This window comes from Notolepis coatsorum (assembly GCF_963971535.1).
Source record: "Notolepis coatsorum genome assembly, chromosome: 5".
Taxonomy (NCBI): Eukaryota; Metazoa; Chordata; class Actinopteri; order Aulopiformes; family Paralepididae; genus Notolepis; species Notolepis coatsorum.
In genome coordinates, this window is record NC_140169.1 from 82,784,427 (window position 1) to 82,806,590 (window position 22,164).

Sequence of the window (22,164 nt, forward strand, 5' to 3'; positions counted from 1 at the left end):
GTCCACGGAGGACGCCATAGCCCATGTGCTGCACACAGCAGCATCACACCTGGACAAGAGGCAGGGGAACTATGTGAGAATGCTATTCATCGACTACAGCTCGGCATTCAATACCATAGTCCCCTCCATACTCATAGCCAAGCTCAGGGACCTGGGCTTGAACTATGACCTCTGCCAGTGGGTCTTGGACTTCCTGACGGGCAGACCCCAGGTGGTGAGAGCAGGCAACTGCACCTCCTCATCCATCACCCTCAACATAGGGGCCCCCCAGGGCTGTGTTCTGAGTCCCCTCCTCTACTCCCTGTACACACACGACTGTGTGGCTCAGCGGAGTAGCAATACAATCATCAAATTTGCTGACGACACAGTGGTGGTGGGCCTGATCTCTGCCAACGACGAGAGGGCCTACCTGGAAGAGGTCAAGGTCCTGGCGGGATGGTGCCAGGAAACCTCTCCCTGAACGTCAGCAAAACAAAGGAGATGATTGTGGACTTCAGGAGGTCGGGGGTCAAGGACTACAGCCCCCTCAGCATCGACGGGGCACCGGTTGAGAGAGTCAACAGCTTTAAGTACATCGGAGCCTACATATCCGAGGACTTGACATGGACCACACACATTGACAGTGTTGTGAAGAAGGCACGACAACGCCTCTACTTCCTCAGGCGCCTAAGGAAGTTCCAAGTCAGTCAGAAGATCCTTAAGAACTTCTACTCATGTACAATAGAGAGCATCCTGACTGGCAACATCACCTCCTGGTTTGGGAATAGCACTGCACAAGACCGAAGCAGACTACAAAGAGTGACACGTTCAGCCGAACGCACAATTGGAGGGGGGCTCCCCACCCTCCAGAACATTTACAACAAGCGTTGCAGGGGCAAGGCTAAGAGAATCATTAAAGACTCCAGTCACCCGAACAACTGCCTCTTTGAACTGCTGCGGTCAGGCAAGCGATACCGGAGTCTCAAGGCGAGCACAGAAAGACTCAGAAGAAGCTTCTATCCCCAGGCCATCAGGCTGCTAAACGAACAATGAACACTACACAACAACAACCATCAAACGCACATAGCACACACATCCACACGCACACACTCACTTTAAACAAACACACTGTAGCACCCACTCCACACACTTTATAGCACACACTCACTTTAAACAAACACACTGTAGCACCCACTCCCCACACTTTATATTTATTGATGAAGGATTGCACTACAACTCGTACACCTTACTGTAAATTGTACCTAAATTGTACCTCATCCCATTTCTGCTTTGCACTATATAGTACTGTACATTAGTACACTGCATAGTATTGTATATTATATGGTAACTCAGTTACGTCTATTCTGCATCGAACATTGTACATATGTCTATACTGAACACTGTGACCTCATTTTCTACTTCTAAATTACATGCTATACTATGTTATTTGATACTATCTTGTCTAGCACAGTCTCTGGAGCGTAACAGTAAGAAGCATTTTGTATGAAAGTATTCTGTACTTCTGTATGACAACTATTAAAGAAACTTGAAACTTGAAACTAGACGCATAAAAACATGTAAGGGTGCCTTTTAGCTGAGTATCTGGGTTAATTATAGTCCCCTTTGAGCCATGTCTTTAGGCTGCGAGTCATCCAGAGGAACCAACCCGGTCCTCAACCCACTCGCTCCCCATCACCATTGACATCGTGGCGGCTCGCATATCATTGCTGCGCACCTCCCCCGTTCTCCCACCACACCAACTTCACGCTATAGAAGCCATATTCATTCTAGCCTTCTTCGGCTTTCTCGGTTGTTCCGAATTCACTACCCTTCCCATGATTTCAATCCATTATGCCATCCCTGTGTACACGTGGCCACTCTCTACCCATCTTCATCTTCAACGTTCCTTCCCGGCTCAATCACTTCCATTCCCTCTCTGCTTTATGTAAACTACTGTTCCCAAACGTCCCCCTTTCCCCCCCTCTTCACCTCCGATGCCTCTCGACACGCCACCCGCCACTGGTTCCAGTCCCGCCTTAAAACAGTCCTCTCCCACATAGGCCTCCCAGCTCATCAATTCTCATCTGACTCCTTTCGTATAGGAGCAGCGACCACAGTGGCACACACTGGCATACCTGAGGCCACGATCAAACGCATCTAACGCATATAACTCATACATCCGAACAAACAACTCTCCTCTCCGGCAAGCCGAAATATCCCTCCTCCAGTAGTACCGTATATCGCTCCCTTCGTCTGTGTGTTATTGGTGGTGGATTCACAAATTGTTAGGGTTGTCTTTCCCATAAAATTACGTATAACATCTACCTCTATCGGGCAAGCGCTCAGCTAGCCCACTCCCCAGTGGAGTCTATCAAGGGCCAATGTGATCTTATCCCCCTCCGGAGGCAGCTCCGTCTGGAGGCTGGTCGTAGGGTAATAGGGTCTCGTCCGCCTTCCAAAGCCGACTCTTAGAGACGAGTGCTCTTCAGAATCAGAATCAGAAAGGTCTTTATTGCCAAGTAGTTTTCACATACAAGTAATTTGCTTTGGTCATTTTCGGTGCAACATTAACAGACAGACATTAACAGACGGATAATAAAATAAAAAGGTGGAGTAATATAAATTAAATTAACTAAGTTAAGCTAGAAGCACAATAGAATAGAATAGAATTATGAAATAAAAAAATAGGCCAGAGCCGTACAACTGTGCCAGATGTGGTCAAGTATATACACTGATTAGAATAAAAATAACAATACAGTGGGATGGGATAATTAGCAGGGCTGTGCAATTGGGCAGACTGGAGCTGCTGAGAGGTGTCGTGATAGGGGTGGGGGGGATGTTGTCAGGACTGCTCCATTGTCCTTCAAAGCGGCAGTAGAACTCATTCAGGTCGTTGGCTGGACATGGGTCGTTCATGGAGTGGGCTTGTAGTCAGTTATGTTCCTGAGCCCTCTCCAGACAGAAGCAGTGTCATTGGCTGAGAGCTGATGTTGGAGCTTGTGAAAGGTCCCCTTTCCTTTCCCTTTCCTCATCCAATCCCCGCTGAGCGCACCTGCCCAGGAACGCAAGGCTCCATTATGCATCCTCCCCAAGCCGCCTGCATCGGGCTGTTGCATCGTTAAACCTATCCTTTGTGTCTGTTGTCATTGTATGGGTTCAACTCGTGAAACAGCATGGAGTCAAACTAACAATGATTGTGGTCACAGGCGAGTGTGCTCACCACTAGACTATGCTACCCACCAGTGATGCCAGTAACTAGTTACTAAGTAACTAGTTACTCTAATCTGATTACTTTTTTCAGTAAATAGTAATCTAACTTGTTACAAGCAAGTAATCTGATTACAGTTACTTTTCCAAGTGGCTGTGCGTTACTATTTAGTTACTATCTCATAATGCTGATGATAAGAGAGCCAGGGGTACAGTCAGCTACCTCTCCAGAACCCAGACCGGAGATGGGACGTGCGCTCACGCACACAGCCACACAGCCACACAGCCACACACACACATGTTTACGCTTATAGCTGATTTTAGAATAGCTTCAGCATGAAGTTAAATCAACTATCCAGTTCGTTTTTATAGTGTAATTTGGCTACTTGAGAGAGAGTGAGAGAGTGAGAGTGAGAGAGATTTCTGTTACGCGCGACTTGCGGAGTACGCACTGAGTCCGTTGTCTCAGAATGGATGGAGTGCCTGAGCAGTGAACAGCTGCGACCTTATATGTCCTGATGGCTGATGACGTCTCATGATGACCTGTCTGAGCAGCCAATCATGATTTATGACATTATGCACTTTCAATAAAGCATTATTTAAAAAAACTGTTGTCATTCTTATGTTGTGGCAGCAGCAGGGGGGACAGCGACGACTTAGTAACCTACTGTAGTTCTTTGATAATCGAGTAATCAGTAAAGTAACTAGATTACTTTTTAAAGGAGTAATCAGTAATCAGATTACTTTTACAAGTAATCTGTAGCATCACTGCTACCCACCCACCCTGATACAAACACAGCAATACTATGATGATGATTGTTTTAATGTTTAACAGTTATGGTAAAGATAGAAAGTTAGGGTTAAGGTTATAGTTAGTTTAAACTTTAAGGTAACAGTGGGGTTATGGTTAGGGTTTGGGTGAGGTTATCAGAAAAGTGTGTCTTGGTAGTTTTGAGGTAAAGGCACTTGCCTCCCATGCGAAGATTGGCATGCAGCCACTTGGAAAAGTAACTGTAATCAGATTACTGGCTTGTAAAAAGTAACAAGTTAGATGACTATTTATTGAAAAAAGTAATCAGATTAGAGTAACTAGTTACTTAGTAACTAGTTACTGGCATCACTGGTGGGTAGCATAGTCTAGTAGTAACTTAACCAATACATGGAATGGAAGATTACCCTGGTGTGCAGACTTTCTCTCCAAAACTAAAATTATTGAATTAGAATCTATTTTATTTGCCAAGTACATTTACATATAACAGAAATGTAAGTCCTCTGCACCTTAACCCATCCTCAATATTCTTTAGGAGAGGGGCGGCTAAGTGGCACAGTGGGCAAGGCGCTCGCCACTAACGCAGGAGATGCTGGGTTCGAGCCCAGCTCTCGGCGTTGCTACCAGTTTGGCTGGTCGTTCATACTAACACAATTGGCAGTGTTAGGGGTGGGAAAGCCGGTGGGTGGGGATTGGACGTTGTGGACAGCGACTCCTACAGGTCAGTTGGTGCGCCTGTACAGCAGAATCAGGAAGCAACGGGGGCAGCGTGAGCCTCCCACGCGTTACTCCCCGCCACTGAGAGATTGCGCTGTTCAGGTGAAAAGATGCAACAGCTGCCTCCTCGTGTAACGGAGGGGACACGTGATGCAAGGCTTGGTCCACATTGCACCCGACCAGTGGGAGGCATAGTCTAGCAACGTTCGAGACAGGGGAGGGGAGAATTGAAGGGAGAATTGGTGAAGGCGAAATTGGGATGGGAGAAAAATTGAAAAAAATAAGGAGAAAAAGTGGATAAAAAAATATATTCATTAGGAGCAGTGGGCGTCCATAGTCGAGCGCCCAAAGGAACCGACTTGAGTTCTAAAGCCGAGGGCAATGGCAGGAATATGTACGGTACATAGCATGCATGTCTTTTCATGGTGTGGGTGGAAACCCAGAGGAAACCCACGCAAACACGGGGAGAACATGCAAACTCCACACTGCACCAGCGTTTACTTGTTTGGATGTGCATGTACACTTTAAAAAATAAATATTAAGTTAAGTTAAATTGAACCTTTATTAATCCCCTTGGGGAAATGTTTTGCATTGCAAGCTTTCATGACCTTGTTGACTCAACCACTGAACGATATGCTTATTCTACACCACTGTATGTGGAAATAAGTCTACACAGCCCTCATTTCAAATGAGCCTGTAGCTACATCTTTTTTTTTTTTTTTTTTTTTTATGACCCCTTCCAAAAAAAGAAGGAAAAAAACATTGACAGCTGTATTCGATGATGGTCTTCAATCTGAAGATGACATGTATATTTTATCATTTAAATGCACATCCTTGCTGTCTCAATTTTCACCAAATCTGCTCAACTATTAGGAGCTCAGGGACCAAAGCTTGCAGAGCTCTTCTACGAGGGAACAATGCACAATTATTGAATGCTACAGTGTGGGATTCTTTCAGGGCTGCTCGGAATCATCTGCAAACAAAGAGGCTGTACATATGTTGTCTATTCAAACACTTGTTAAGGCCAACCAGCTGCAAATGCAATCAGTGCAGGCTGTTACACATGACATGACTCATAGTGGCATGCCAGGACTGGCTTTTAGTTTGATTTTTTTTCTTCTCTCCGTTAACCCTTTCACTACCACACTACCAAAGGGTTAACCCTTTCACTGTGACAATACAGAAGGTTAACCCTTTCACTGCCACACGACAAAGGGTTTACCCTTTCACAACCACACTACAGAAGGTTAACCCTTTCACTACCACACTACAGACGGTTAACGAGATTGATCCAGATGAGCTTCACCACAGACACACAAGGTTCTGTTTCAACAGCAGTACAGTACAGGGAGAACCTCACGAAGCCACATGGCTTTTCTCTGAATTATGATCACTCAGAGAAACGCCAATAAATAAAGTTGAATAAAGTTGAATCATTGAAAAGTCACAAGGCAGATATTTGGCCCAAGAATAACGCTTGTGCAATGCTTTCTTTTTATGAAAGTCGGATGATTCAAAGAACCACTGGCGTTTAACATAATCAATCGATCGATGAATCAATCCGTCAAGATTTATTTATGTGGCACATTTCGGAATTGCAAAGCCTTAATGTAAATGCGTCAAAAGAAAGGATAAAAAAGTGACAAGGCCAGTTTATCATACATAAAAGATTGATAATGAAAATACAATATAATATATCTTTTATAATCATATAACATGGACTATTGAGTACTTTTGTCACAAAAAGGGCGCTTTAGATTATTAATCCACAACTGAACATTGTTAATTAGTAATTGTTTTTCTTGAGAAGCTACTGTCCCATTGCCTTATTTATTTGTACTACTGTATATTGTTATGTTTTTGAATGTATGACTGCTCTTGTTTTACTGTTTACTTGAAATGATTTATGTTCTGTAATTTTGATGCTATCATGTACCCTCGGCGTCATTGAAAATTAGTGTGTCCCCCAATTTAATCTCTCAGTAGAATCTCTTTACTGCAAAGTAAATGTTTACATATACCAGGCATTTGTCTTCTGCATTTAAAGGGCCACTTCGCTGAAAAACAACGCAGATTTCACACATATCCCAAGGAGTTTTGCACTGTTTATTATTAATTTAGTTTAACAGTTATTGAGAGTTAACTAGTTTGAATATCATTGAGCTGAGCTGAGCGTTATTGAACTGTATTAATTACAGCTCAATGAGATAAGGATTGCAATAGATGAAAACTACATAATTTCATTAAGCTGTGATTAACACAACACAAGAATTCTGTGTCCTCTGATGACATCACAGGTGAAGATATTCAAACTCATTAACTCTCAATAACTGTCCAAACTAAATTAATGTGTGCAAAACAGTTTAGAGCCTTGGGATATGTGTGTATGTGCAAAATAAATCAGCAGTGGGCGTCCACAGTCCAGCGCCTGGGACCGACTCCAGCCTTTATGCCAGTGCCTCAAGGGTTAATGTCAGGAGTATGTATGAAGCATGTATTTCTAAGGTGTTGCCAGGTTGTGAGTTAATTTACATCGCTGTGACTGGTGTGATGAATCAACAGAATGTTGTAAAACTAAGAGGACTGTCTCTTTGGGAATTTATGTGAAGTACATTATTATGAGATTCTGGCATTCTAGACTCTAACAAGTCTAATTATAACTCTATAATATGAATTTCACTATGGCGTAAAAAGGGCTGTCCATAGACTTTTGGGGGCCCTGGGTAATTATTTCTATTTGGGGGCCCTTCCATTTCACCAAAATGTTCTGCACAACCGGGGTACAACCATTTAAACATTTTGCTGTTCAGATGAAAGTGAGGCATACACAAATTGTATGTGAGGCATACAACACCTCCAAAACCACAGAAATAGCCATTGATTTTAGGACTGCTAAAAAAACTCCCACTATCAATCTCTGACCTATCCATAACCCTGACATACACACTCAAATTCCTCGATACCCACAACAACAATAACTTAAAGACAGTGGTGCAGTGCTGGGCAACCGCGGTCAAACGGCGTTTGGGCTTCGAAGTGCGCGCATCCTATTATTATGCAAAGTCTAGGTGATAAGTGCCTAGACTTTGCATAATAATAGGATACCGTTTGGCCTCCGCCCATATTACGACTGCACCCCTGCTTAAAGACACCAACAACACTTCCATCACAAAAATGGCCCAGCAACATCTGTACTTCCTCAGGCAACTGGGTCAAATGCCACCTGCTGGTCCAATTTGATACTGCCATCAACCAAAACATACTCACCTCATCTGTCACAGTTTGGTACGTTCTGCACATAAACACTCCATTCACAAACTTCAGCACATCATCAATAAGGCCTCCAAAATCATAGGTTGTGACCATCCCTCCCTGGACTCCATCTTCACCTCCTGCACAACCACCCGTGCCAGCAAAATCGAAAAGGACCCCTCACACCCAGCACACCCCCTGTTTCAGCCCCTGCCCTCACACCCAGCACACCCCCTGTTTCAGCCCCTGCCCTCACACCCAGCACACCCCCTGTTTCAGCCCCTGCCCTCACACCAAGCACACCCCCTGTTTCAGCCCCTGCCCTCACACCAAGCACACCCCCTGTTTCAGCCCCTGCCCTCACACCCAGCACACCCCCTGTTTCAGCCCCTGCCCTCACACCAAGCACACCCCCTGTTTCAGCCCCTGCCCTCACACCCAGCACACCCCCTGTTTCAGCCCCTGCCCTCACACCAAGCACACCCCCTGTTTCAGCCCCTGCCCTCACACCCAGCACACCCCCTGTTTCAGCCCCTGCCCTCACACCAAGCACACCCCATGTTTCAGCCCCTGCCCTCACGCGTGTAGCTTTATGCCAAGCAAGCAGTGCAAAAATTTACCGTAGTGGCGTGCAGTAATGCGCCTTTCATTTTCCGCCGCCCAGCGCCCAGGTCGCGCGGAAATAGGCTGTCTATTGCCATTCTCTTTGACAAACTCTAACCTTAACCAGCTCCTTAACAGCGCCTAAACTTAACCGTTCTAACCTTAACCAACTCCGAAACAATGCCTAACCTTAACCTTAACCTTAACCATGCCTAACCTTAACCATAGAAATTATATTGCCATTCTCTTTGACAAACTCTAACCTTAACCAGCTCCTTAACAGCGCCTAAACTTAACCGTTCTAACCTTAACCAACTCCGAAACAATGCCTAACCTTAACCTTAACCTTAACCTTAACCATGCCTAACCTTAACCGGCGAAAGAATACACGTTAAAAAAAAATCACGTTAAAAAATATTTTCGATGGGATTCGAACTCGCCAGCAAACGAGCCATAGGATCCACAGCCATGTGGCCTTGCCAATTGAGCTATTTCTAGATACTGAATAAGGGGCGGTGACTTATATATATTGAGCTCCGCTCGTGTCGAACCAAGGCGGGATCTCATGCGCATGCGCGGGCACCTCGCGCGAGCACGCCGGCGCACGCACGCACCTGAGCGAGCACGCCGCCGCCGGTGCACGCACGGTAGCATTTGTCTAAGCGGGGCCTGAAAAGAAAGGCGCTTTACCGCACTGGCGTGCGGTGACGAATGCGGAAGCATTTTTGCACTGCTTGCTTGGCATTAAGGAAAACGCTGCCCTCACACCCAGCACACCCCCTGTTTCAGCCAGGGGCGGGGCTAGGGGGTGGCTACTTGGGCTCAAGCCCCGAATGTTTTCTGAAAAGCCCCGAATCTATTTATAAAAAAAAAAAAAAAAAATTGACAATTCATCATTGTTACATGAAAATATGTTTGCACCAGATTTAGCAGAAGCTAATTTCCATCTGTGGTCTATATACCAGGAGTCATAGTCTCGACACAGAAAAGAAACCTTGTTATTCACAAGGTAGATCTGTTCTATTTGGCTAAATTTACAGTCCACCACTGACTCTGACGGAGAGAAACATTCCACAGACATAGTCTGTGCCATCAATGGTTACCTTTGATGTCTGGTAGATTGTGTCACTAACTGTGTGTCCTCTAATGTGTACCTGAGCTACTGCTGGTAGAGATGAAACGAGAACAGAGTCAACCCTGGATGCCTGGGTTTTTGGCTTGAAATATGATGGTGAAGCAAGATTTATCTCAAGCCAACTCAACTACTGTAATGCACTCCTTACCGGCCTCCCGAAAAAATACAATGATAACTATTTTATTGCAATGCACTATTGCATTATTTTATTCTATTTTACTAACTATTTTATTGCACTGCACTATTTTACTTTGTATCAGTGAATCATAGACGCATGGCCATAAGAGCATTCGGAGCATCTCTGCTCTCCCACTATTGAACTTGGGGGAGCAAAGGTATGCTCTTGCTCCACCACTTTTTGATCATATGAAAAATATGATATATCCCCCCCAATATATAAATCTAACCATAACTACGTTATGGTTAACTGAGTTTTATAGTGAAAAGAGCAGCTTTATTGGTCAAGATTGAAGGCTCTATATTGCAGGAAATTGCACGTACAGGTTCATTCAATTCAAAAAAAATCTGCCATGGAGGGGGTCATGCCTGACCCCCTCCAAACCACCCCTTGCCTGAACAAAAAAAAAATAAATAAAAAAAATACAAATAAAAATAAAATAAATGGCACCTATCTGGGCTAAGCCCCGGATCTCCTACAATCCTAAATCCGCCCCTGGTTTCAGCCCCTGCCCTCACACCCAGCACATCCCCTGTTTCAGCCCCTGCCCTCAGGTAGGCGCTTCAAGTTGGTTGGGTCTAATCTGTGTCTAATGAATGGGTTCTTGTGTTGGGTTATGTGTTGATTTGGAATGTCTTTGTCTAGTGGTTATGAGGAGTATTAGAGTATGAGTGTATGGAATGTTGTGCTGTTTTTGAGCACATTTTTAGTTTTCTCTGAGATGTCTTCATTTGTTGTTTTATTGATATTTGTTGTTTTATTGATATTTGTTATTGTTCTATATTAGAAAATTTGGCATACATATTTGTTTGTATGTCTGATTTTGATTGGTTTTAAAGGGGAACTATTTTACTATTTCTTTCACTATTTGGGCACTTTTACACAATTCATGTGAGTCTATGGAACACCTCTGTAATATATATTTTTTTTAATTCATTGTTTTGTATTTCTAATCAAGTCCTCAAAAACAGCATTTTTCTACCTCAAGATCTCGAGCCGTTTTGAGCTAGAGGCTGTGTGGGCTCCTGGTCAGGGTCCAGCCACTGTGTGGAGCTCATCTTCTATCTCAACATTAACATGCAGCGGTGTCTTTCTGACATCACATATCGCGCACATTTTCAAATGACTCAGTTCAGTGAGGGTGAATATTGTGAGAGGAGAATTGTAAGAATGCGCCAATATGAGAATTTTGAGACATAGATCATATTAATATAAGTTCACATAGCTAGGAAACAATGCTAAACACTCAAAAAGGCCATTTATAAGATAGTTCCCCTTTAATGTTCTATAATTGTTTGTATATTTTATTGGTGTTTTATTGATATTTGTTTTGTTTTTATGTTGTTTTATTGATTATTCTTGTTTAATTTTATATGTTTGGATCCAGACCCCAGGAAGAATAGTCACTGCTGAGGCAGTGACTAATGTGGATCTGAAATAAAGAAATGAAATAAAGTATATCCTTGCAAAAACCACCTGCTTCAAGGACAGCTTCTTCCCAACAGCCAATCAAACCCTGAACTCCCTTGTCCCCCCCCCCCCCCTTAGGTTTAAGTTTAGGTTTACTTTATTTGATCAAGGGGGACAGCGTACATTAATAAAACATTTTACAAATGTAAATGCACCCAATTTTTGCCAAAAGGCTCATTTCCATTGGCAGTCGCCCTGCCAGAAAGGTACAGGCTAAAATCCTGTGTAAAAAAAGGGTTAACAATAAAAACTGAATAAAATCAAGATAAATAACATTAGAATAAAAACACAACAAAAGCACATAGACATACGATAGGGATACAGGTCACAATACAGTCATGGACACAAGGACAGAGCACATCATGACATATTAAAAGACCCAGACATAGACAAACGCACCATATCCACACACACACACATACACACACAGACACCTCAGTGTTGACAATGCTGGTTTTCAATGAGCCATTCCCTAACCCTATTGATTGATTGATTGATTGATTGATTGATTGATTGATTGATTGATTGATTGATTGATTGATTGATTGATTGATTGATTGATTGATTGAAAACACTTGAATGAATGATATGATGTGGACACTCTTACACCAATCAAGTTCCTGACCTGATGGACTTCACTAGACTCTTCTGTGTGTTATTGTAAAGTGTCACAGCCAACTAGTGACACTGGTTATAATGACATCCTGTTCTCTCTGTCAATTGTGGGATGTAAAAGGTTTAAGCATATGTTTATGGTATATATCTGTTTTAGATCTAGGCATATGTTACTGTATGTGTCTATATGTGAAGTGCATGGGCTGCTCTGCACAAGCCAGAATGAAAAGAGCAGGTGAGAACAGAGGAGAGAATCACTGTCTTAGTTAAACTACAAAATACATATATGATGTGTGATCAATCAGTGTTATTGAGTATGGGTATTGAATAGTACAGGTATATATATATGTATGAATATATCTGTATATATACTCTGAATATATATATTCATGCAACACAGGGCAATTGCTTCCATACTGCTTCGCCCCTTAAGAATGAATTGCCTGGTCTGCATAGATGTGTCTGTAAGAGCAAGCATGTATGAAGGGAGGTAACTGTGAAAATATGGCCTTGACAGGGGGGCCTCTGCCATGAAAAAGGGATTTTACCCACAGAAGGCCTCGTCTAGCCTGCCTGCATTTTTTACTACCTGTTCCGTACTGATCCGTCTGCTTTTTTTACTGATAGTGTGGCAGAGCGAGAGGCCCCAGGCCAGGGGAAGATAAAGGCGGGAATGAATAACTAAAGGAGTTGAGAAGACACACGTTATGTGTGCCACAAGTCAACGAGTGCCACCTGTGTTATAAACTTATACACTCTTAAAACTATATAACAGTTAAATGTTTTGCTACAGTCAGAAATGTTGGTATAGAGGTGTATACATATTCTGCTGAATTAATTATATGTTTCATAATTCTATGCTTAAAATCTAAGTGAGTAATAATATATATTAATACTATATATTACTATACTGTGTAAATTCTGTGTTCACTGGATGAGAGCATCTCTGAGGACTCTCTGCCACAGCTCTGAGGAGTCGGGATGGGAGTTTTCACAGATGGCCTAGCAGCACTGGCTGACACCCGGTTAACCCTTGCACGACTTGCCCTGTTAAAAGAGTGTGTGGAGGTACACTCCATACTTGAATCACTATGTAACTGTATGTAACGCAAGTAGAGGAAAGGGGTAGACACTTACTGTACACGTACAGTAAAATTATTGGATAAATATGTACTGACGTGCTAAACGTTGACTGGCTAGTGAAATTTCATCACTGTATCTGAACCAATGACAAAGAGATCTTGAATTCCTTTATAAAGGCTAACTCACTTCATCTCAAGAGAGATTTTTTTGGAGCTGCATTCTGATATATTGTAAGAGAAACCTTTTTGTACTTATAACCATGAACTCTGCATTTATTGTAATTTTGTATTTTTAAAAATAAAACCTTTTTGAACCCACTTCGTATACATTCTTCTGACCATTCGGGTAAGCATTGAAATGTTTTGCATTGTAACTTTACCCATTTTTAAGCATGATGAAGGAGATTGGGAAGAAACACTGCCTCGTGATGTTTAGGATTTATGATGTAAAACTCTAGTAGAATGATCACATTATGTCTGTATCCACACAGACCCCTAAAGAAATAAATATATCATATGTATGCCATGCGTGTATGTAGCATAATATATATTCTATATATATATATAATGTAGATTCTATATAATGGGCTTATTAAGTAATGTTACAGGGGTAATACTTATTAAAAAAAAGTAGTAATACAACCGAGCTTTCAATTGAGCAGTATTACAAGTCCTTTTGTAAAATGAATCCTTCCCGGTGCAAATAAAATAATAGACTCCGCAACTCCAATCACTTGACCTAAGGTCGATGACTGGGGGGGACGGAGCGGTGCGTGTGTTATGTCTGTCGGTTGGGTTTAACCCCAGCAGTTTGTGGACGCATTGGGTTCTGGATATCACAGACATCGCAGGACGCTGCTTGATGTTGAGATGAGCGGACCAATGAGTTATTGGGTTATCAATCTGACCGAAGGCTGGCATGAGCATTTAACAGTTATGTTGTGTTGTTTGGTGTTGTGTTGTATTTATGTATTTATTGCTGGGAAGGGGGGATAAATGTATCCATGTTCCTGTTTCATATATATCCAGAGCTTCAACCACTCTGTACCGAACACGAATACCACCAACCTGCTTGTGTGGCAGTAAAAGTAGCTTGCATCTTGTATCTCTCTGAGTGGTTGTCTCGTAGTGCTGACCAAGGTGGTGGATGTCTCGGGGTCTTGGCCAAGATTGCAGTGACTGTTCTACGTGCACCACCGAGGCCATGGATCAGCTTCTTACCGTCTTCTGTCCGTGGTCTGTCAACGTGGTTTAGACGTGGAGTTAATTGCTGCGTTAAGTACTTCTATTCTATTCACATATATGCTTACCACTTGTATCTATTGCTATCAGGGCCGCCTCAGGGGGTGTGCGAGCAGTGCGGTCGCACAGGGCCTCGCGGGAAGGGGGGCCTCGCACAAAAAAAATTAAAAACAAATAAATTTAAAAAAAACTTTATTTATTATTATTATTATTATTATTTTTTTGCGTGGCCCCCCTTCCCGCGAGGCCCTTTTTCATCACAGACCTAAAATCTAGTTTTGCTTATATGCTTATATATTTCACATTAGACACGTTTGTAGAATGTTCCTGGCTCTGCGGCTCTGCAGACATACTCACTATTGGAGCTCTGGGGCTCTGCACATACTATTGGTTTCAACTAAGGGAGGGGTTACATCATGTGTACGCCGGCGTGCGTCAGCTGTGTTTGACTATTTCGCGCGTGCAGCTTTGGAGGTTATGCTTAGTTATGCCAGCCAAAACGAAGAGGGCGGTCATTCGGCAGATGGACTGAAGATGAAAATTGTTGCATGTTAGACAGTTCAGTCAGACTAGCCATCCCGGCTAAAGGCAGGGACAGCTAGTTAGCTTTAGCTACGTTATAATATTGAGTGCTAACGTCGAGATAGCCATGATGATGTCGGCTAGTAGCTAGCTTAGCTAAAGGCTAACTAGCGTTAGCTAACCTAGAGAGAGCGCGTGCAGCATTGTTATGCCAAGATGAAGAGGACGGTCGTTCGGCAGATGAACTTCGTCAACTCCACGCGGTTGTCTCCATCCTCTTGGACGTTTGGTGAGTTTTTAATGCACTCTATTCTACTCCTGCCGTGGATATCTCTCTCTCTCTCTCTCGGGAGCCAAACGGGCTGGCTAGCTGTTGTAGTAGCTAACGGTGTGTGGCCTGGTGTCAGCACCTGGTGCGAGGGAGGTGAGCTTGGTGTTTCATTATGAGAATATCTCCATGCTCAAGTCAGCTATAGTCCGCGAGGGACTTGTTGCCGGCACCGCTATGGTAAACACCACTCTGTAGTGGGACGTGTATTGCCTCCTTTTTCCCTTCTCTCTTCGTATGAGAAGAGGAAAACACAGCGGCTGTCTGAAGTGTTGGCCTGTATTGCTTTTCTCATGTTGTACAGTTTTTCAGTGGTAGCCGCATAGCTTGCTTCTGCGTTAGCTAGTGGTTAGCGATAGCCGGGTTGAGCTAACTGTTAGCCAGTTAGCTGTTTAGCTACGACGTTAGCTGCTCGTTTTCGCTCGGCTGGGAACGTTAGCTTGATGCTATCAGTTAGCCTAGAGTTAGCTGTTAGCTTGTGCTACGACCATTGACATTAGCCGTGAGAATAGCAGGCCCTGGCACTCTGACTACGACATCATCTTTGACAGAAGATGTAGTCGGGCCTGCACCATGACAAGGCTCCGGCCATAGCTTCTTTTTGTCCCGCCAGCGAGAGGCCTTTCGTCAACGTGGAGACCTGTGTTGCGGCCTTTCGCCCTGCGTTCCTTGGTGCAGGTAAGATGTCCATTGGACATTACCCCACTCTTCCTTCCTTCCCCTCCCGAATGTTTTGTTAATAACAATGTTTTTTTCCAGGCAAAACATATGTTACTTCACAACATTTGGAGATACGACATGTGCTGTGTGTGAATTGTCTTGGTCGTTTGTGTAGCTTGGGTAGCGTTGGCCAAAGCTGTGTGTGGCCTGGTGTCAGTACCTGGCTACTCTATTTGCAGTTAGCCTATTTAGCTGATGTCGGCCATTGGCTCCTTGCTACTTTGTTTTCTCTGGTATAGACCCTCTTCTCTTTGGATTTAAGTGTTGATCTTTGTCCTTTTGGATCTATGTATATTCATGTTGCCTTTGTGAAGTTATCTTTTCCTTCTGTTTTGTTCTTCCATTAAAAGTTGAATATCCTTTAGGGGCTCATCTTTGCTTATCTCTCTCTCATACATGCTCTCTCTCTAACACACACACACACGACACACAGACATGCTCTCTCTCTCTAACACACAAACACACATGCTCTCTCTCTCTCTCTCTCTCTAACACACAGACATGCTCTATATCTCTCTCTAACACACAAAATGACATGCTCTCTCTCTATATATTTCTCTCTCTTTCTAACACACATATACATGCTCTCTCTCTAACACACACACACAAACAGACATGCTCTCTCTCTATCTCTCTCTTTCTAACACACACAACTGTGCAGCGATAACACTGTATATTGACTGTAGAACGGGAGCTCTCTCTCGCTCTCTCTCTTGCTATATGTTGACTGTATCATGCCCAGCCTCGGGCAGCGCTATTATTTAAGAATATGTTGACTGTATAAAAAAAATAAAAAATAAAAAAACGTTTAGGGGGGGGGGGGGGGGGGGGCCTCGCGTTTAAATCTTGCACAGGGCCTCGCATTTCTCCCAGGCGGCCCTGATTGCTATGTCCGCCCATCACAATCACGCAAACTGTCTAACGCCTGTCCCGTCTCCCTGTCTCCCTGTGAGTGGCTGTCTCGTAGTGATGACCGGAGTGTTGGACGTCCCGTGATGATGACCGGGAGGATGCGACCCTCTCTGCGCCGCCCCCTTGCCTCAAATAGATCCACCATTGATTGATTGATTGATTGATTGATTGATTGATTGATTGATTGATTGAAAAGTTTATTAACAGATTGCAGAATGGGTACAGTACAGTACAGCTCAATACATACAATTGTTAAGGGGATGCAGACCAGAGAAAGACTTTCGTCTTGTTTACATCAGGGTCCCCCATTTTCAATTCATCATAACATATATGACATACATGACATACAGATAGACAGTACTGCTACATCTATACATTTATGACATATCAGATTTGCAAATACAGTACTGTTTGTGATACAAAATTGTCCATAAAAAGAGTGTATATTTTATATTTTATTTATATGTGTGTTTAAAAAATAATAAAAAAATAAAATACAAAAAAAAAAAGAGTGTATATACATTTGACGTAGAAACTGTACATTGGAGGAGGTTGGGTGGGTGGGGTGGGGTTGGGTGGGTGGGTGGGGGCTGTACATTGGAGGTGGGGGGGGGGTTGGGTAGGGGGGGGGACACTGTACACTGTACATTGGAATACTGACAAAGCCATACTTGGTCATTTACCGTACAACTGGGTTAGGACATTTGTAGGGGCCAGTTTCGAATTGCAGTCTCCCGTAGGTGAGAGTGTTTTTGAAAGTGGGTAGTGATTCACATTCCTTTACAGCTTTGGGTAGGGCGTTCCACATTGATGTGGCATAATTGCGAAACGTGTTTAGTCCCTTGTTTGAGCCGAATCTGGGTTTAACATGATTTGTGGAGCTCCCTCTGGTGTTGTGATCGTGGTATACTATTCACTGACCTTTGGGAAGTATTTTGATATGTACATGGGTACCTTGGTCGCGTAGTGTATCTTGTAGACCAGGCCCATTGCAAGTTGCTGTACTCTGTTGTCTACTCTAAGCCATCCTAGGTTGTCAAAGTGGGCAGGGGTGAGGTGGGTTCTAGGAGTCAGGTAAAGCAGTAGTCTGACTAGCTTGTTTTGAGATGTTTGTAATTAGTTTTTTAGTGCCTTTGAGGTGCTTTGGTACCATGAGGTGCAAGCATAGTCGTAGTACCCTTGAATGAGTGCTCCTGCTAGAGTCTTCAGGGTATTCTTGTTTACCAGAGAGGAGATCCGGTACAAGAATCGAGTTCGTTGGTTGACTTTTTTTTATTACATTGGATGCCATTTTGTCACAGGAAAGATTAGCCTCTAGGATGGAACCCAGGTAGGTAATTTCATCTTTCCTTGTGACAATATTGTCACCCACTGTAACCGAGAAGCCGTCGGTCTTGCTGAGTTTGTTATTTGAACCGAAGAGAATGGACTCTGTTTTGCCCATGTGTAATGATAGTTTGTTGTCGGCGAGCCATATGCAGATTTTGCCTAGTTCCGAGCTGAGGGCTTTTTCAACCTGTAACTTGTTCTTGTCAGAGACCAGCAGGGCTGAGTCGTCCGCAAACAGGAACAAGTTGCAGTCACAAGCTGACGACATGTCATTTGCATAAATTAGGAATAGTAGCGGTCCTAGTATGCTTCCTTGTGGAACACCACAGCTCACTGTGAGGGGGGGGGGGATAGGGTACCGTTTACCTCCACCATCTGTTCTCTCCCCTCCAGGTAGGCTTGAATCCAGCTCACTGATAGACTATCAAAACCAATTGCTTTTAGCTTGTCAATCAGAATGGTGTGATTGACAGTGTCGAAGGCCTTTTGTAGGTCCAGCATGACCATTCCGCAGTATTTGCCCGCGTCCACCTCTTGTTTGATGTGGTCGTTCAAATAGAGAAGGCATGTGTCAGTGGAGTGGGATGTTCTGAAGCCAGATTGGAATTCATAGATTAGATTTTTTTCCGCAAGGTACTTTTCGATCTGTTCGTATACTCTTTTTTCCATGACTTTCGAGATGGATGTAAGGATAGAAACAGGGCGGTAGTTGCCCGGGTCTAATTTGCTGCCCTTTTTGTGCAGGGGTGTTACTCTCGCAATTTTGAAGTCCTTGGGGACATGTCCCTGTTTTATGGAGAGGTTTATTATGTGTGTGATGACTGGGGTGATGGCTGCTGCTGAGTCTCTGAGGAATTTGGAGGGGATGTTGTCATGGCCAGTGGCCTTGTTTGGTTGGAGGGCGCTCAGTTTTTTGAGTACCTCATCTGTAGTTACCATTTCCAGTTTGAAGTCGTCTTTGTGGACGCCTAGGTTCTTGTAGTATGCTACTATGTGTTCTACCCCATACTGCCCTGAGTGGGAGGGTAGTTTGTTTACCAGTGTTGTGGCTATGTTTGTGAAGAAAGTGTTTAAGTAATTGGCTACATCCAGCTTCTCTGTGATGAGCGTGTTGTCCGTCTTTATGTTTATGTTTGAGAACCTGGTTTTAAGTTTTTTACTGCAGCCTAGTTGATTGTTGAGTAATTTCCAAAGTTCACATGGTTTATTTTTGTTTTCCTCCATCATCAGCTCTATTTTTTATCGTTACACTTATGAGTGCATGCTTTATCATCTGTTTTGCCTGTTTTATTGCAACACTACCGACATCTAAGAAGGGAATGGCCCTTCTAAGGGTTCTCTCCTCCACATTGCCTGTGGTGAATTTTTTCCTATTGCTAGGTTTTAGTGAGTTTTTTCTTACCTTCGCGTGGGGTATGTCTGGGAGTGTTGCATTTATTTTAAGTATTTTTTTGGACTTTATGGTGTTTTTGTTTTGTTCTTGATTTATTGTGATGTTTCTTCTTGACTTGTTTAAAGAATGGGGACATTAACCTATTAAGCTGTAGCTCTATTTTCAGAAATCTCGCCTAAAGGTACATGCCTAAGTAAATGGAAGATTGCTCCACTTCTTCAATGCCAATTTGCATTTTCTTGGTACTAGGAACATCTGGGGACCTGGGGGTATGTATTTCCAGTGTCAAAAATATTGTGTCTGTTACTAGGCTTGAGTAAATTGTAATGAAAAAAGGGAGAATATAAATTATGATTTATTTCTGCATCTGTGCCGATGAATAACACCATGTTACAATTGTGAGCAAACCGAGCTTGTTCACTGAGCTCATTCAGCACCTTCTTGAGGTCAAGTGACCTTGACCTTATTATGGCCAAATCATACATCTATGGATAGGTAAATGGCTCCTCTTTAAATCTGGATTTAGTCATTTCCTTGCGGTTTTACGATAAAAGAGATATAATTTTTCTGATAAATTCTTATTTTCGGTAAATCGTATAAAACATTGGTAAAAATATACACTTTGACTACTGTTTTGATATGGTTATGGTCTTTACACAAGTGGGCCCTCATGAGGACAATTCGCGATGCCACTTTGCCGACCTCTAGCGGCTCGGGTGTGCATTTCTTTTAATACAATATATAGATATTTATTAATTGTATTAATTAAAGCCCTATTTGTTGCCTGTCGATTGCCTTTTCAGGTGACAAAATCTGTTCAGCGGTTCTCGAGTTACATGCCGATATGTGAGGCGTGCGCCAAAGTACGCAAAAGTACATATTAACACCCGACTCCCGGGTCTCTAGCTCCGTCAATCATTTGGCGATCTCGAAAATCTTTGGAAAGGGTTGTAGCCAATGAGTGTGGCTTTCCAATGATACCCCATGATATGATAATTGGGGATCTAATATGGTCTCTATTGATCGATTTATGATAAAGAAAAGCAGGGTCCCCCAATTGGGGGACCTTACGGCTTAACAGGTTGTGTGTTGTCGGGTCTTACAAATAAATTTGATTTGATTTGATTTGATGTTTGGAGGAGCCTTCTGATCGCTTGGTTGGAATTATGTTTGACACGATGTTTGAAGTTTGGAGGGGCGCTCTGATTGGCTGACTGGCCTTCCTACAATCAATTACCAACACAGCCTTGATTAAAATATCCCCTACTAATTCGGTGGACATTCTGAGATTTTGTTTCTTGTATCTAGCTTTGGAAGAAAACGCTCTGATAGGTTGAGGTCCTTGTTAAGGAAGCCAGGGCCCTAAGTGGAGAGTCTGATCTGCCTGGCGGTCAGGCAGCCCTGCTCATGCATGAGATCTAGCCCAGCTGTACAACTGTGAGTCATCCTGACTTAGTGGTTGAAAGCCTGCAGTGTCCCACCCAGCGGATCCCATGCAACTCCAGGGGGGGGTTGGCTACAGTAAGAGGGCCAGCTGTACATTTTAACGGCTTGTCATTGTTAATGAGGAAAGAAAAAAAACGTCAGCACACAAATGTGATGAATTACAAGTGAGTTAACCCGTCACTGTCCAGATGCGGCCGTTGAATCTTGTCCTCGGTCAACCACTGTGGATCTCTTGTTGACATTTTCCTGGGGGGGAAAATATCTCAATGTATCACAGTGTTAAAGGTTTCTGTGTTCTGGCAGATAAAGTCAATGGTCCTCATTCTCAAACATGTCCGTAAGTATCTTTGTAAATATCTTGGTAAAAAGTTCATACTAACAAATTTACAAAAATCCTCCTCCGGATTCCTGAACTGATCTCAAAATGAGATTAGATTCAAATGTATTGTCATTATACAGCACAAGTACAATATAACATCCAATCAGAGTGAAAATGTAACAGTAAAGTGCAATAGTAACATACAATGCATTGCATAGGTGATTAAACTGGGTATAAAATATATAAATACTACTGAGTAATTGTGCGTTTTATTTGGGCCAGGGTGGCCGCAAGTGCTTCCATCACCACTGCAGTCCTCTCCTGGCTGTTAGCGAACCTCTCCTGGCTGTCCAGCATCGCCTGGACCGCATTGGCATGGGCACGCGTGGCACCGCTGTTGGGCGGGGCGCAGCGGTGTACTTGTGCTGTACGATGACAATTACAAAAATGTATTTCGAACGGACCTTTGAAAAGAAACTAAAAGTGAGTTGAGCTGCCCTGTTGTTCGGACTGTTCTATAAAGTAATTTAGAACAGACCTTTGTAAAGAAACTAAAAGTGAGTTGAGCTGCCCTATTGTTCGGACTGTTCTATAAAGTAATTTAGAACAGACCTTTGTAAAGAAACTAAAAGTGAGTTGAGCTGCCCTGTTGTTCGGACTGTTCTATAAAGTAATTTAGAACAGACCTTTGTAAAGAAACTAAAAGTGAGTTGAGCTGCCCTATTGTTCGGACTGTTCTATAAAGTAATTTAGAACGGACCTTTGTAAAGAAACTCAAAGTTGAGTTGCTCTGCTGTTCTGTAAAGTAACTCAGAACCATATCCTGTAAAGTAACTCAGGAGCCCGCTTCAACCAGATTATTGTATTGTAAATTAGGGCTATTTTTATTTTACTGAACTATTTTATTTCACTGTAGTACTGCATAATTTTACTGTCTATTCTATTT